We start from the raw sequence: 12,822 nt of genomic DNA on the forward strand, positions 1-12,822 counted from the left end.
ATGCGACTACATCGATACGCGGACACCTGGATCAATGTAAATGTACCATGACCCGATTATAGTAAAGTTATGAATCGGTTGACTGAAGCGTTGTTGCCAATTCTACTTTAGTATAAACTAAGCCGCTGCAATTTAACATTACAAGTCACGTTACTTTCAAAATAATAATGACCGCCTCTCATTCGCTAATAAATCTGCACAGCGTCTCGCGTTGACCTTTTACCTTTTACGAGAGTAACATTAGTGTTGCTTGCGAGTTAAAAACAAGAACATGTCAGACAACACCGACACGGTTTACAGTGCACCATCAAATCTAAAATCTAAAGTTTGGAAGACATTTGGATGTTATAAGAAGGAAGGAAAACTGGACAAAGTCTGGCCATTGGTAAGGTCTGTAGAACAGCGATTAAGTACAGCGGTAAGCGGTCAGCAATGTACTGAAGGGCTAAGACTTGTGTTTTTTTTAAATAATATTTTTTTCATATTTCTCCCCCTAACTAACTGCTGAAGTGAGGCACCTGGGCATGGGTGTGTGAGACAGACTTCTTTTTTTGTCTGTGTCTATTGGAAAAGTAATAAACACAATGACATTAATTCTGAAATGATACATTTGTCTTCCATTTTTTTTTCCCGTGCCATAAAGTAACAAAAATACTTGGGATTCCCTGGTCTTTTATGAAACATATCAATTTGAAGGTAAGTATTGCCACTTGTATAGAATTGGCTTATTTTAATTTATAATGGGAAATGAATGTCTACATTAAACAAATGTTAAGAACTGTATCAGATTGCATCCTATCGCATCGCACCGAATCATATTAAAATGTATCGTCCCTGAATCGTATCGTAGCCCATGTATCTAGATAGCCTACGTATCTGATCGTCTTATAAGGGAAAGATGCACACCCCTAATTTTTTACTTTGGATTATTATATTACATGCAAATTTACTACTATCTGAGATAAAACAGGCCTATGTAGATACTTTGTTCAAAGTAAATTAAAGCACAGCCAAAGCATAAAACTGACATACTGATCTCCTTCCGCGGTACCATGAGCCAAATGGTATTATTTATTTTTTATTTTATTTATTTTTAAATAAAATAGTTTATTTAGCAAGCCAGATGAAAATATTTAAATAAGGGAGCAATAGCTACCTGATGTCACCTTAGCGAAGGTGGCAACATCAGCTGCTTTACCCTGCCATCATGAGCAGTTAGGCATGTTGAGCGCTTCCATGTGATTCCGTTACAATTAACATAAAAATTAAAAAAAAAAAAACAAAAAAAAACGTGACGTCTATTTCACAGAGCTTCTCTTTAACACCCCCAATGGACATTTTTTTTCTCAAAACTGCGGCAAAATGTACCCGAGAGTAGCCTAGCCTACGTATTTGTGGCTCTGCAAAAAAAGTGGTCAGAGATATGTATATTCCATGACACCAGGTTGGGTCAAAAAGAGGGAGGTATGAATGCCTTAGTTTTTTGACTCCTCAAATAAAGTTTATAAAGTTAAATGGATACAAAATTACCTCTGAAATAAAAATAGCGTTTAGTTTTTCAAGAAGTTGGTGGTTTAGAGTTAAAATGCCCTTTCAACGTTGGAAAAATCCCAATCAAACTCTCCAATTTTCGTAGACAATTGCTTCAAATTTGGAATCACATGTAGAAACACAATTTCACTGCACATACATACACAATTTGGAACAATAGGAATATAACACACATTTTTCTCCCATACCCTGTTCAGCCAGGATATAATCTTTGTTACACAGTTTATTAATGACATGGGTGAATTATACAGCTATGGAGACTTTATAACCAAGTATGATGTCCCTGTTACACAGCATGAATTCCAAATTATAATTGAAGCCATTCCTCTTAGTGTGATTAACCTTTTAAGAAACTGGAGACACCCCTTCTCTTTCTACTCTAGATTTTATTGCTACATTAAAATTAGAAGGAATGGACTTTTGGAATCCTAAGTGCAATAACAAATACTTACGAGGTCTTACTCTGAATAAGTGTACTCCTCCTGCTAAAATATATTGGAACGCAGCATTGGAACAGCTACATTGGGGTAAGGTTTTCACTATACCAAACAAATACTGTATAACATATAAAGTGAAGGAGGTTTCTTATAAACTTATTCACAGAATTTATCCCATCAAAACATATATTGTATGGAGATTTGAAGTTGTATCTGATGAAATGTGGATATTTTGTAACCCCTGCCCTGAAACAATAGAACATTTATTTTGGAACTGTCATTATGTTAAAGAATTTGGGATTGGGTTACAGGATCTTTTATGGTCAAAGCCAACCCTGAATGCTAATCTCAAAAAAGGAACATTTTTTTCTATTTTTATAATGACAATGACAATGAAGTCTCTTTTATTATTAATCTCGTTATGTTATTGGGAAGATATTTCATTTATAAGGTAAAATTGTCAGCAAGCAAACCCTCATATATATGAGGGTTGAATATATATATATATATATATATATATATATTCACATAGAGTATGTAAGGTCACATATGTAGTATATATAACATCCCACATCCCTCAACCCCCCCGAGATGTGGAAAAACCGTGTAAAATTATATATATATATATATATATATATATATATATGTATATGTATGTGTGTGTGTGTGTGTGTGTGTTTTGAAAACTGTTTTCCCGCACAAGTCATCAAACCTAAAAAAAAAAATCTCATTTAATTGTTTGTTGCCGACCTGCGAAAAATCGAAGCTGCGATGTGGAAAGCTGCAATGTGGGAGGGTCAACTGTACAATACTTCATATATCATGCTATAAAGGATTAGATTTCTGAATGGACTCAAGGTGAATGTGGTTTAAAGCGACAATGAGTAATTCAGACAACTTTACAATTTAAACTGTATATTAGGACAAGACTGAGACAGTTCTCAGTTTAATTATGACAGTTATCTAGGCAGTTACTTGGTACATTTTACTGGTGAAAATACCTTTTAGCCAGTAAAATGTTTCATATGTTAATGTTAGTGAGGAGAAGGTTGGTTTAAATGTGTATTTAGAGGATCCTCAAAAATAATTAACCATATTACCAATAGCAGGTCTCATTCCATCAACTTTATTTTAATCTTGAGGACAGGGCCGGCCCAAGCCTTTATGGGGCCCTAAGCAGAATTTGATATATCTAGCCCATCCATGAATGTAAAAAGTAGTGGGCTATGATTAAAAGTGGCTTGCTTGCCTACCGTATAGCTAGCCTTTACATGTATGATAAAAAGTAGCTGGCGAGCCTGCTGTCGGGTATGAAAGAAAGTAGCAAGCTAGCCTTTTCATGTATGATAAAAAGCAGGAAGCTAGCTAGCTAACTAACCTGCAGTCAAGAAACTGTTTATGTGTTGTTTGACAACACGTGTAAATGTAATCCTGAAGAAACTATTTTTGTCGGCGGAGCAGAATAAATGACAAAACACATAATTTGTTGTCTCAAATTATCGTTACTTAATAAACAGCCTTGTTTGTAGAACTGTTGTATAAAAGCAATAGCACACTCAAGGTCGTGCTGAATATCAGCATGGCTGTGATTATCTTTGGCACTCGGCTTACAGCCTCGTACCTCCGACCGAATCACTGATTTTCAGTATAACAGTACTCCCTCTTGTGTGATATTGCTTAAATGCACAGTGACGTATGGGGTTAAGGGGCATCATAGAGTGTGAGTAATCTGCGTTAATTTTTTTGACACGTTATTTTTTCTATAATTAATTAATCACAATTAATGCGTTATTTTGACAACCCTAAATGCAATATATCACAAAAAAAAACATTTCAAGCTCCTTTGTAAGAGACATTTCAAGCGCTCTTAGGGCCCCCTGGTGGCCACAGGGGACCTAAGCAGCTGCTTAGTTTGCTTGCGTGTCGGGCCGGCCCTGTTTGTGCAATGTGAGTGAAAGAAGGCAGCTATTGGCTAAGAAGGTTTATTTTGTCTGGTTATTGGCTAGCCAGCGTCACCTGTTTAATTAGTCTCGGTAAGAGCTGTGTGGCTGCTGAAGTCTTGTCAGTGTGCTGGTTCCTGTAATGCTATTGAGTTTTCAGATGATTTACCATTCTTGTTTCTCCTGTGCCTGTGTTTATGGGTGATGTACTGACCAGCACTGTCCTTGACAGCATGGTTGTGCTCATTCTGATGTTGTGAGCTTTAGTCTGTATACAGCCGTTATTCATGTGAAACACCAATTACCCTGACCAGTATGATTTTTTAAAATTTTATTTTTATTTTCCCTCCTTTATGCAATCCCTCTTTTTGAATCACTAATTGGACACAGTCATTTCTCACCGTCATGATTACTGCACTCATGCATGAGTGTGAGATGTAGTGAATGCAATCCTCTGATACACTGACACGCCAGCCGTTACTATTTTCCATACTTTTTGAATATCAGTGAAATAGAGCGGAGAGCTGATAAAGCTGGGAACAGACATGATACTCTTTCACTTCTGGGTAATTTGTAGATAAACCACTGAATAATTACTATGAAAAGCTATGGCTGCAGTATGTAGCTCATTGATACACAGTGCCTTGCAAAAGTATTCAAGTATTTGGGTCACATTTTACTGAACTACAAATTGAAATTTTGATATGTGTGTTATTTTATTTAAAACCACTGAAACTCTAAGTTACTTATTTTAGGCTGACATTGGTTTTATGTTAGAAAATATCAAGAAAAATATAAAACTGAAATATGCTGACATTTGAATACACCTGCATGTAATGCTATTAAAAATTCACACTGTAAAAATCTTATTTATGTCACTTACACTTGTCCTCAGCCATTTTCTTCATTCTGTTTATACCAGTTTTAATCTGCATTTATAGTTATTCAACAAGCAGCTCACTAACAGGGAAATGAGTAACTCACTGCCTACCTATTTCATGAACTGAACAGCCTCAGTTTTAATTGTAATTTGAGTCATAACACATAAATATTGTAAAACAGGAATTATACAATTATACTATATAAACAAGAACTACAACTCAGAAATGTCCCATTCACGACTTCACAACCCATAATGTTGGGACTCAGTGCTTGTGGTATTGCCAATACAGATTTAATGTTTTAAAAAAGCTTGTTGCACAGTTGACTACTGACATTACTGTGGCTCTATATTACTAAGAATATATTATATATAGCTGACTGAGCTAGTCATATAGGTACAATCCATTAGGATACTGTAAAGAAGCATACACATTTAAAATAAACAGTTTACGGTTAAAACAGTTCTGGCAAACATCCAAGCATGTCACTACAGCGTCCTGTAGTGTACTTGTGCCTGTCACAGTTGTTTAAAATTTGCACTTCATTATTTTAAACTGCATTATTAATTTGCATATACTATAACATTATAACTCCTTGGTGAATATGCCATTAGAGTACTGCACTGGAATACCTGGAGGGCAAACATGTACTGAAGGATGCCTTTCTGACAAGACAAAGTAGCATTCACCTTTCATGAACTCATTCATGAAAGCAGCATTACTCATTCAAGGCAGCTGATTCAAACCTGCGTGAAGTTGGCACCCCAAGTATTTAAAAAGTTCGAAATGGTATTACTGTTCGTTTGTGCCGTAAAAAAATTTTGTTTGTGCTGCTATGGTTTTTTAGATATAACAAATTATATTGTATGTGCTGTGACGTCACCCAGCACCCCAACCTCCTCCGAATTGCTCCAAAATGGTCTTGTTCGTTTGTGCTACGTTTGTGCTGGTTTGTGCCGTAAAAATTTCGTTTGTGCTTCTATGGGTTTCTAGATATAAACATTGTATTTTTGGGCGATGACGTCACCCAGCACCCCAACCTTCTCCGAATTGCTCCTAAATGGTCAGTTTCTGCTACGTTTGTGCTGGTTTGTGCCATGATAATTTACGTTTGTGCGGTCATGCTTTGGATAAACACTGTACTTCATGGCAAAAATTCTGTGACAACTTCCAGAACGCTGCTTTCTCCATAACGAAGAAAGTGAGTTCTACTGTGCAACGTTTGCTGGTTGGTGCCCTGAAAAAAAAACTTTGGCATTACATTATTTCCTGATAGGCCTACACAGAGCACTTCAATGCCAAGATCAATAACATTACATGGGATCCCAGTAAACTTACGTTGCAGCGCTATTTGGAAAAATCCAACACTTAAAAATGACAAGCGCTTGTAGCTATTTTTTAAGCCAGCTAATTACTTACAAGGCCCGAGTTGCATTTGCCAAAGTTTTTTTTCAGGGCTCCAAAAGGTAGATAAGGAAGTAATATAAAAAGAGAAACCACCTGGCCCAAATCTTGCCTCTGCTGCGGAGCTCAGCCCCAGGAGAAGTGTTTAATTGCATCACTGAATGCTAATGGCAGGGATGCAGGTCTTGACAGCTTTGTGCATCTTTGTCCTAGTATATCTGTCCCCTGTGAGAGGTGAAGTGGTGGAGGGGTTTCATGTATGCCCAGATTTCTTCTAACAGAAAAAGGAGCCACAGCTGGGCTTGCGCGACGATGCAGTGGTGGCCCGAGTGTGCCAGCACTTCAACAACAAATACCACTTTGCCACACTGTATGACAAGCAGCATCGCATAGCTGTCTACTCTGCCTACATCTTCCAGAGAAGCAATGGCGGGGGACGGTCCAACAAATGGTTTGTGGAGCCACAGGCAAGTAGACAGAGAGAGAGGGAAACATTTTACTGTTCATATGGAACGTGGCATTGATATTTCTGCATGCTTTCTCCAGCTCTTCGAACTGACATCACATGCTTTCTTCAGATCTATGTATTAGCTGTGCACAAGGTCATCTGTTTCTACAGATGGAGGGATTGATAGAGGGAGAGAGAAGAAGTGGGTAGAGAGATAAAGCAAAAGCGATGTGAGAGAGGCAGATATGGAAGAGGAGAGCAGTGTAGCATAGTGGTTAAGGAGCAGGACTCGTAACAAAAAGGCTGCCAATTTGATTCCCCATGGGGGTACTGCTGCTGTGCCCTTGGGCATGGTTCTTAACCCACAACTGCCTCAGTAAATATCCAGCTGTATACATGGATAACATTGTAAAAATACCTGTAACCTGTCACTCTGGATTAGAACGTTTGGTAAATGCCAGTAATGTAATGTAATGAGAGGGTAGCAAAGAGAAGTGGTGATTTGAAAGTTACTTTAAGATTTTTAACCTGTAGAAGGACAAATAAGCTATGTGTGTATTGGTTTTTATTTAGCATTTTCTTAATGATGTCCTAAGCTACTCCTATATGCTCTTTGTTGGTAAAGTTAGCATATCTGTGGAATAAGACTGGCAGCTAGCTGGAGCTGAGACTCCCTCTCACCAATAAATGTTGACATTCACACTGTGGTGACAGATGAAAGAGCTTTAGATGTAACAAATACTCTCAGTCTCTTCCACATAACAGAGGTACACAGCAAGTAAAGTAAAAACTGAGACCAGACCTTTGAGAAGTAGAAATACTGTACAAATTTACTGTAAATAAAAAATGAACAATCTAATTAGATGAAATGCACCTTATGTGCAATATGTAGGTTTAGATGGTTTTCTGTCAGCACTACCTGTTTTTTATTCCAATATATACAGGGGATTTCTTGGTATGACCTTAATTAGCAAAAATCTGACTTGGAACCATGCCTTTTTAATGAAAGGATCCATGAAAGCTTATAGACATGCTGCAAATGTAATTCCTGGATGACATGTATGTCCATACAAAGTGACACACAGCACAGATGGTTACTATAACAATTAACAGCTTGAAATGAAGTGAGTCTTGTAAACTTCTAAGAGGCACATATACTACACACACACACACACACACACAGGAATCAAGGTCTGACTGCAGTACTGTATCACAGCTTGTTGATCAGGGGTGGGGCAAAGAGATGATGGAAGGTGACTCGCTGCAAAGGCAACACCGAGGTATTTATTTGGGTAAAAACCAGGCTCTCAACGAGGACTACAGGAACTCTGGCTTTGACCGCGGACACCTCAACCCCAACGGGCACCATGAAGATAACACTCTCCTCACCCTAGCTCTGATCAGAGGCTGAAATACAGCAGTGGTGCCACACATTAAAAGAAAAAAAAAATATTTTCTCAGTTTTTAAGTCCAAAAGCCTTTCCATCCGTCATTCCTGCAGGGGAAAGCCGCAAAGCCACCTTTACTCTCACCAACGTGGTGCCCCAGAACAGAAAGCTGAACCAGGATGCTTGGCAGAAGTATGAATCCAAACTGACCGAAGTCTTCAAAAAGTGTAAAACAGCCTACGTGCTGGTGGGCGCCATCCCCTCTGCAGACAACTGGTTAAAGACAGAAAAAAGGGTCAACATCCCAAAGTATCTCTGGAATGCCTACTGTTGCCTGGACCAGAACGACCGGCCCAAATAGCGGGGGTGCAACCGCAGTCAACACTGAGGACAACACAGTTGTTGAACACACTCTCAAGGCCCTCACCACGTTTCTGGAAAATTACTTTGCTCCAGTGAAGCTCTTTCACAACAACTGTAGAGCCTAGACAGGTCAGCACTAACACAAGAATCAGAAAGCCAGAGAAACCAATGTCACAAAGGGCAAATTTCTCTACTCTACTAGTCAAACACAGGAGCTATTTCTCTTGCACCTTCCATTATACCGTATATTATACAGTATACGGTATATACCCATATAACCTCACTGGCTCTTCCGAGTGTTTGTATGACACCAATTTCCAATAAAAAATCTTCAGCAATCAGTTCTGCTTTGTTTGTTTGAATATGGGAGGAAATTGGACAGTAAGTGGTATTTAATCCAACAGGTACGGAAAGCAATAAAGCACACTCAATGGATCTTAAGTGTATCATGACAGGTCCCAGAATTACTCAGGCTATAACATTAAACAATGACCCAGATCAGTTTGTTTTCCAGTGGCTGGTATTAGTATGTTTATCTAATCCTGGGCCAGTGCCCGAAGACACCAAAGTGAAGTGCTATTGTTGATTATAGGACGTATGTATGTTAGCAGTGAATAAAATGGGTGTGTTATTGTAACAGAGGTATTCACAGGGGTGAGGTGAATCCCATAAATTGTTTTCAAAATGGCTTAAAATGGACAGCACGTGCAAAATCAACAAAGAGGTCCTGGGGTAGCCATGACAGTTAGCAATGACAATACAGCACTGCCAGTAGTACTATAATAAATGATGAGGGCTGTGTTCATGACTGAATTGCAGTCACAGTTGCATTTCTAGTTCAGTGTTAACTGAACTCTAGTAATGCTAGCTTCATGTTTTTCCTCTTTCAGGTAATTTTGGGTTCATCCATAGAACGATTTCCAATAAAAGGTCATAATTATTATATATTTTTATTTTCAGTGAACTCAGATAATTAATGCACTGACCTAAATCAAGCGATTAGCAGTTTGAAGATGACACAAAGGCTTTTCTACTACTGACGGACTTTGTAGCATGTAAGAGCAGTGGGATTATTGATTATGATTAATACATTGGTAAACAGGTACGATTTCTCTGCTCCACACCTAGCTTGCTTGTTTTCACTCTATTGCATCTCAATAAGCTCTTTTCTCCATATTAACACATGGAAAACTGAGATCCTCATAGCAGGGTTCCAGCACAGCGCACTAAAACTGGGGGAATTTGAGCTAACCATACTTGGTAATCTTGTGCAACCTATCCAAGTAGTTAATCTTGGAATTGTGTTAATTGTGATTGATTCCCAACTCACACAAGGAAAGCACATTAATAATATCAGAATGTCACTTTTCTATTTAAGAAATATTGTCAAAATATTTGCAAAATCTGTCACTACCAGATGCTGAGAAACCTGCATGTTTTTTCTTTCTAAGATTAGATCACTCCAATGCACTGCTTGCTGTGATGCCAAAGTCTATCCTGATCAAACTTCAGCTTGTTCAAAATGCAGGTGCAAGATTACTAATGAGGACGAAATAAGCACCACTGTCACACATCTGTACTGGCACATTTGCCCTGACTTTCAGTTCCTTTCAGAAGACAATTCAAAGTCATGCTTTTAAGCTATAATGCCCCCACTTATCTGCCTCTGTAACCGTCACTGACTGACTTTGGCCTCCCTCTAGACATTAGGGCTAGTAATGATGGGTAAGTTGCACTGTCTTTAAAATGCAAATAAAATCTTATTTATACAAAATGGCTTTTAATGCATAAACAAATTCACTCACGTTACTGTAACACTTAATGGTGTGATGAGTCTCCTTGTCTGAATATGCTTCATTTATTAATGCACATGGCATTGCTTACACTGATGTAATTATGACACTTCTGTGTTTACATTTAATGCTTTTATACTGCCATATAGTTTTGTATTATTTTCTCCCTCTAGCATATTTTTATTTGTTGTTTTCTTTGATTGTGATGCATATACAGTCCTTTTATAATGTCAAATGAATCACGCTATAGAATTTATTGTTATTAATGTTATTATTCACTGTGGCATCATTATGATTTCTTGCACCTTTAATTATAACTGCCCCATTTCAACACCCACCAGTACCTGAAACTTTTAAACATTTAATGTCATCAAAAAAGAGTTTTCTGTAATTTAGCATTACCATTACAGCAATTACATACTACTAAGTCTTACATAATTGTGAGCTGACATACAGCTGCACCTCTCTAATTCAATTCATGAACACACACTGCAAAGAAACACCTCTTTTTATTCATTAACCCCATCTGGCCTGTATGTGGTGTTGCAGCATCTTAAATACTTTAATTCAGTGTTTCTCAATCCTACTCCTGGAGGCCCAAAGTCCTGCATATCTTCTATCTATCCTTGTTCCAAACACACCTGATTAGTGTGATTAACATGCTCTTGATTAAATCAGGCCACTGATTAGTTCAGTCAGGTAGGTAGAGCAGGGAAAGATGGAAAACATGCAGGACAGTGGGTCTCCAGGAGCAGGATTGAGAAACATTGCTTTAATTGACCACATATCCACATCTAACCGCATTTTTAGACATAGCCACAGGAATAAATGTGCAAAACACGGGTATAGAGTGTAAAGTGTTAATGGAAGGTGGATAATTGTTTTGTTTTTCCATTGAGAATAAATATCATATTCCCCATTACTAATAGATATCCAAATATTACAACTCTTGTGCACATAAGCACCAGGGGCCTCATTTACCAGGCAGCCAGGTGTCACTACTCCAGGTAAGATCAATAAATTGAAGCATCTGTAGCAGGCAAAACTGTGACACATAGCAGGGGTCCTGAATGCTAGCCTCTCCAGACGGCAGGATCTGAGTCCTGACTTCTGACTAAACTAAAAAGTGGGATAGAAGTGTATAACTAGTAAACTAACAGTATACCTATAAGTTCACTTTTAGTAAAGTTCACAGTATAGTTGCAGTACAAAATAAAACTTAGATGTAAACTAGTTGTGTACTCAAAGTTTACTACTCTTACACCTAAAGAATACTTAAAGTATACTTTCATAAACTAAAAAGTGGGCTAGTATGACATAACTAGTAAACTAACAGTGTATATATACATTTATTTGCAGTATACTTCAAAGCATACTTTCATAAACTAAAAAGTGGGCTAGAAGTATATAACTAGTACCCATAAGTCCACTTATAGCATAGTTCACAGTATAGTTGCAGTACAAAATAAAACTTAGATGTAAACTAGTTGTGTAGTAGTGTAGTTTACTACTCTTACACTTAAAGTATACTTAAAAGTATACATTTATAAACTAAAAAGTGGGCCAATTTAGTCCCAAGAAGTATTGAAATAGTACACTTACAAGTATCCTACTAGTACATTGATATTAGTTTACTTACTGCATAAAGTATACTTGGGAAATATACTTGAACTTAAGTTTACTTAATAAAATGAACTTTAAGTATACTTTTTTTGTAAGGAATTGAGGTGTGCTGAAATAGTCCACCTCATTGTAATCTGCATTTCTCTCCGTTCCACCCTTCCATCTCTGTAAGTTTCCCCTTGGATCTGTCGTGCATCTCCATACAGCCTATAATAGGCTATATAAGGGCCCACCACAGGTCCTTGCCCCCTCTACAATGAAACATCAGCTCCGCCCCTGGTCAGGAGGTTTACAGAGATAAGGTATACTACTATTTAATTTGAAAATATACAGTCCATGAGGTTGTTTCTTTTTTTACTGTTACAAAAGTTATACATCAGGTCAATGCAATAAAGCCTTTTTTGAAACATTGAGATCTTGTTTTAAAAAGTTAAACAATTTCAGCCAAGAGAAATGTATATATTCTCTTCAAAGAACAATTATATATGTATAAATGACTGTCACGGAGGGGCAAATCTCACGACAGTTAGCAGACAAAATGTGTAATGGAAGTTATGATGCTGTCATGTTTCTGTTATAAGGTAATATTTATAAAGAAATGAAAGCGCCTTTTCCTTTTAAAAGACTAGTTCTTTGTTTTCTCTTACCCTACTCTTCCTCACTCTTTCTCTCAAATTTGAAGATGAGGCAGTTTGGACTGTTGTATGTATAATGCTGTAAATGAGTCAGTTTATGAGTCAGTTTTTGTTCACCCACGTTGTGGTTGAACACAAACTTCCATCAGGACCGATACCATATCCGGACTTGGTCATCATTTTCCAGTGGGTTACTATGACAGCGTGGCAAAAAGGATAAGGATGCAGGGAAAAGCATGCATGGATAACCTGGCAAAGGGATGAGCATGAAATACCATACACAGAGATTAGGCGAGCTCTGATCAGAAGCACAACAAACGTCATGAAAAATGGACTGGAATTACTGAGGGAGCAGAATT

The 12,822-nt window shown here is 37.7% G+C and overlaps 1 pseudogene; it reads left to right on the forward strand.

Annotated features, from left to right (window-relative positions):
• On the forward strand, positions 1-8,537 carry LOC118769347 (annotated as a pseudogene).
• Positions 8,538-12,822: the final 4,285 nt, after the last annotated feature.

This window comes from Megalops cyprinoides, chromosome 22 (genome assembly GCF_013368585.1).
Source record: "Megalops cyprinoides isolate fMegCyp1 chromosome 22, fMegCyp1.pri, whole genome shotgun sequence".
NCBI classification, from domain to species: domain Eukaryota; kingdom Metazoa; phylum Chordata; class Actinopteri; order Elopiformes; family Megalopidae; genus Megalops; species Megalops cyprinoides.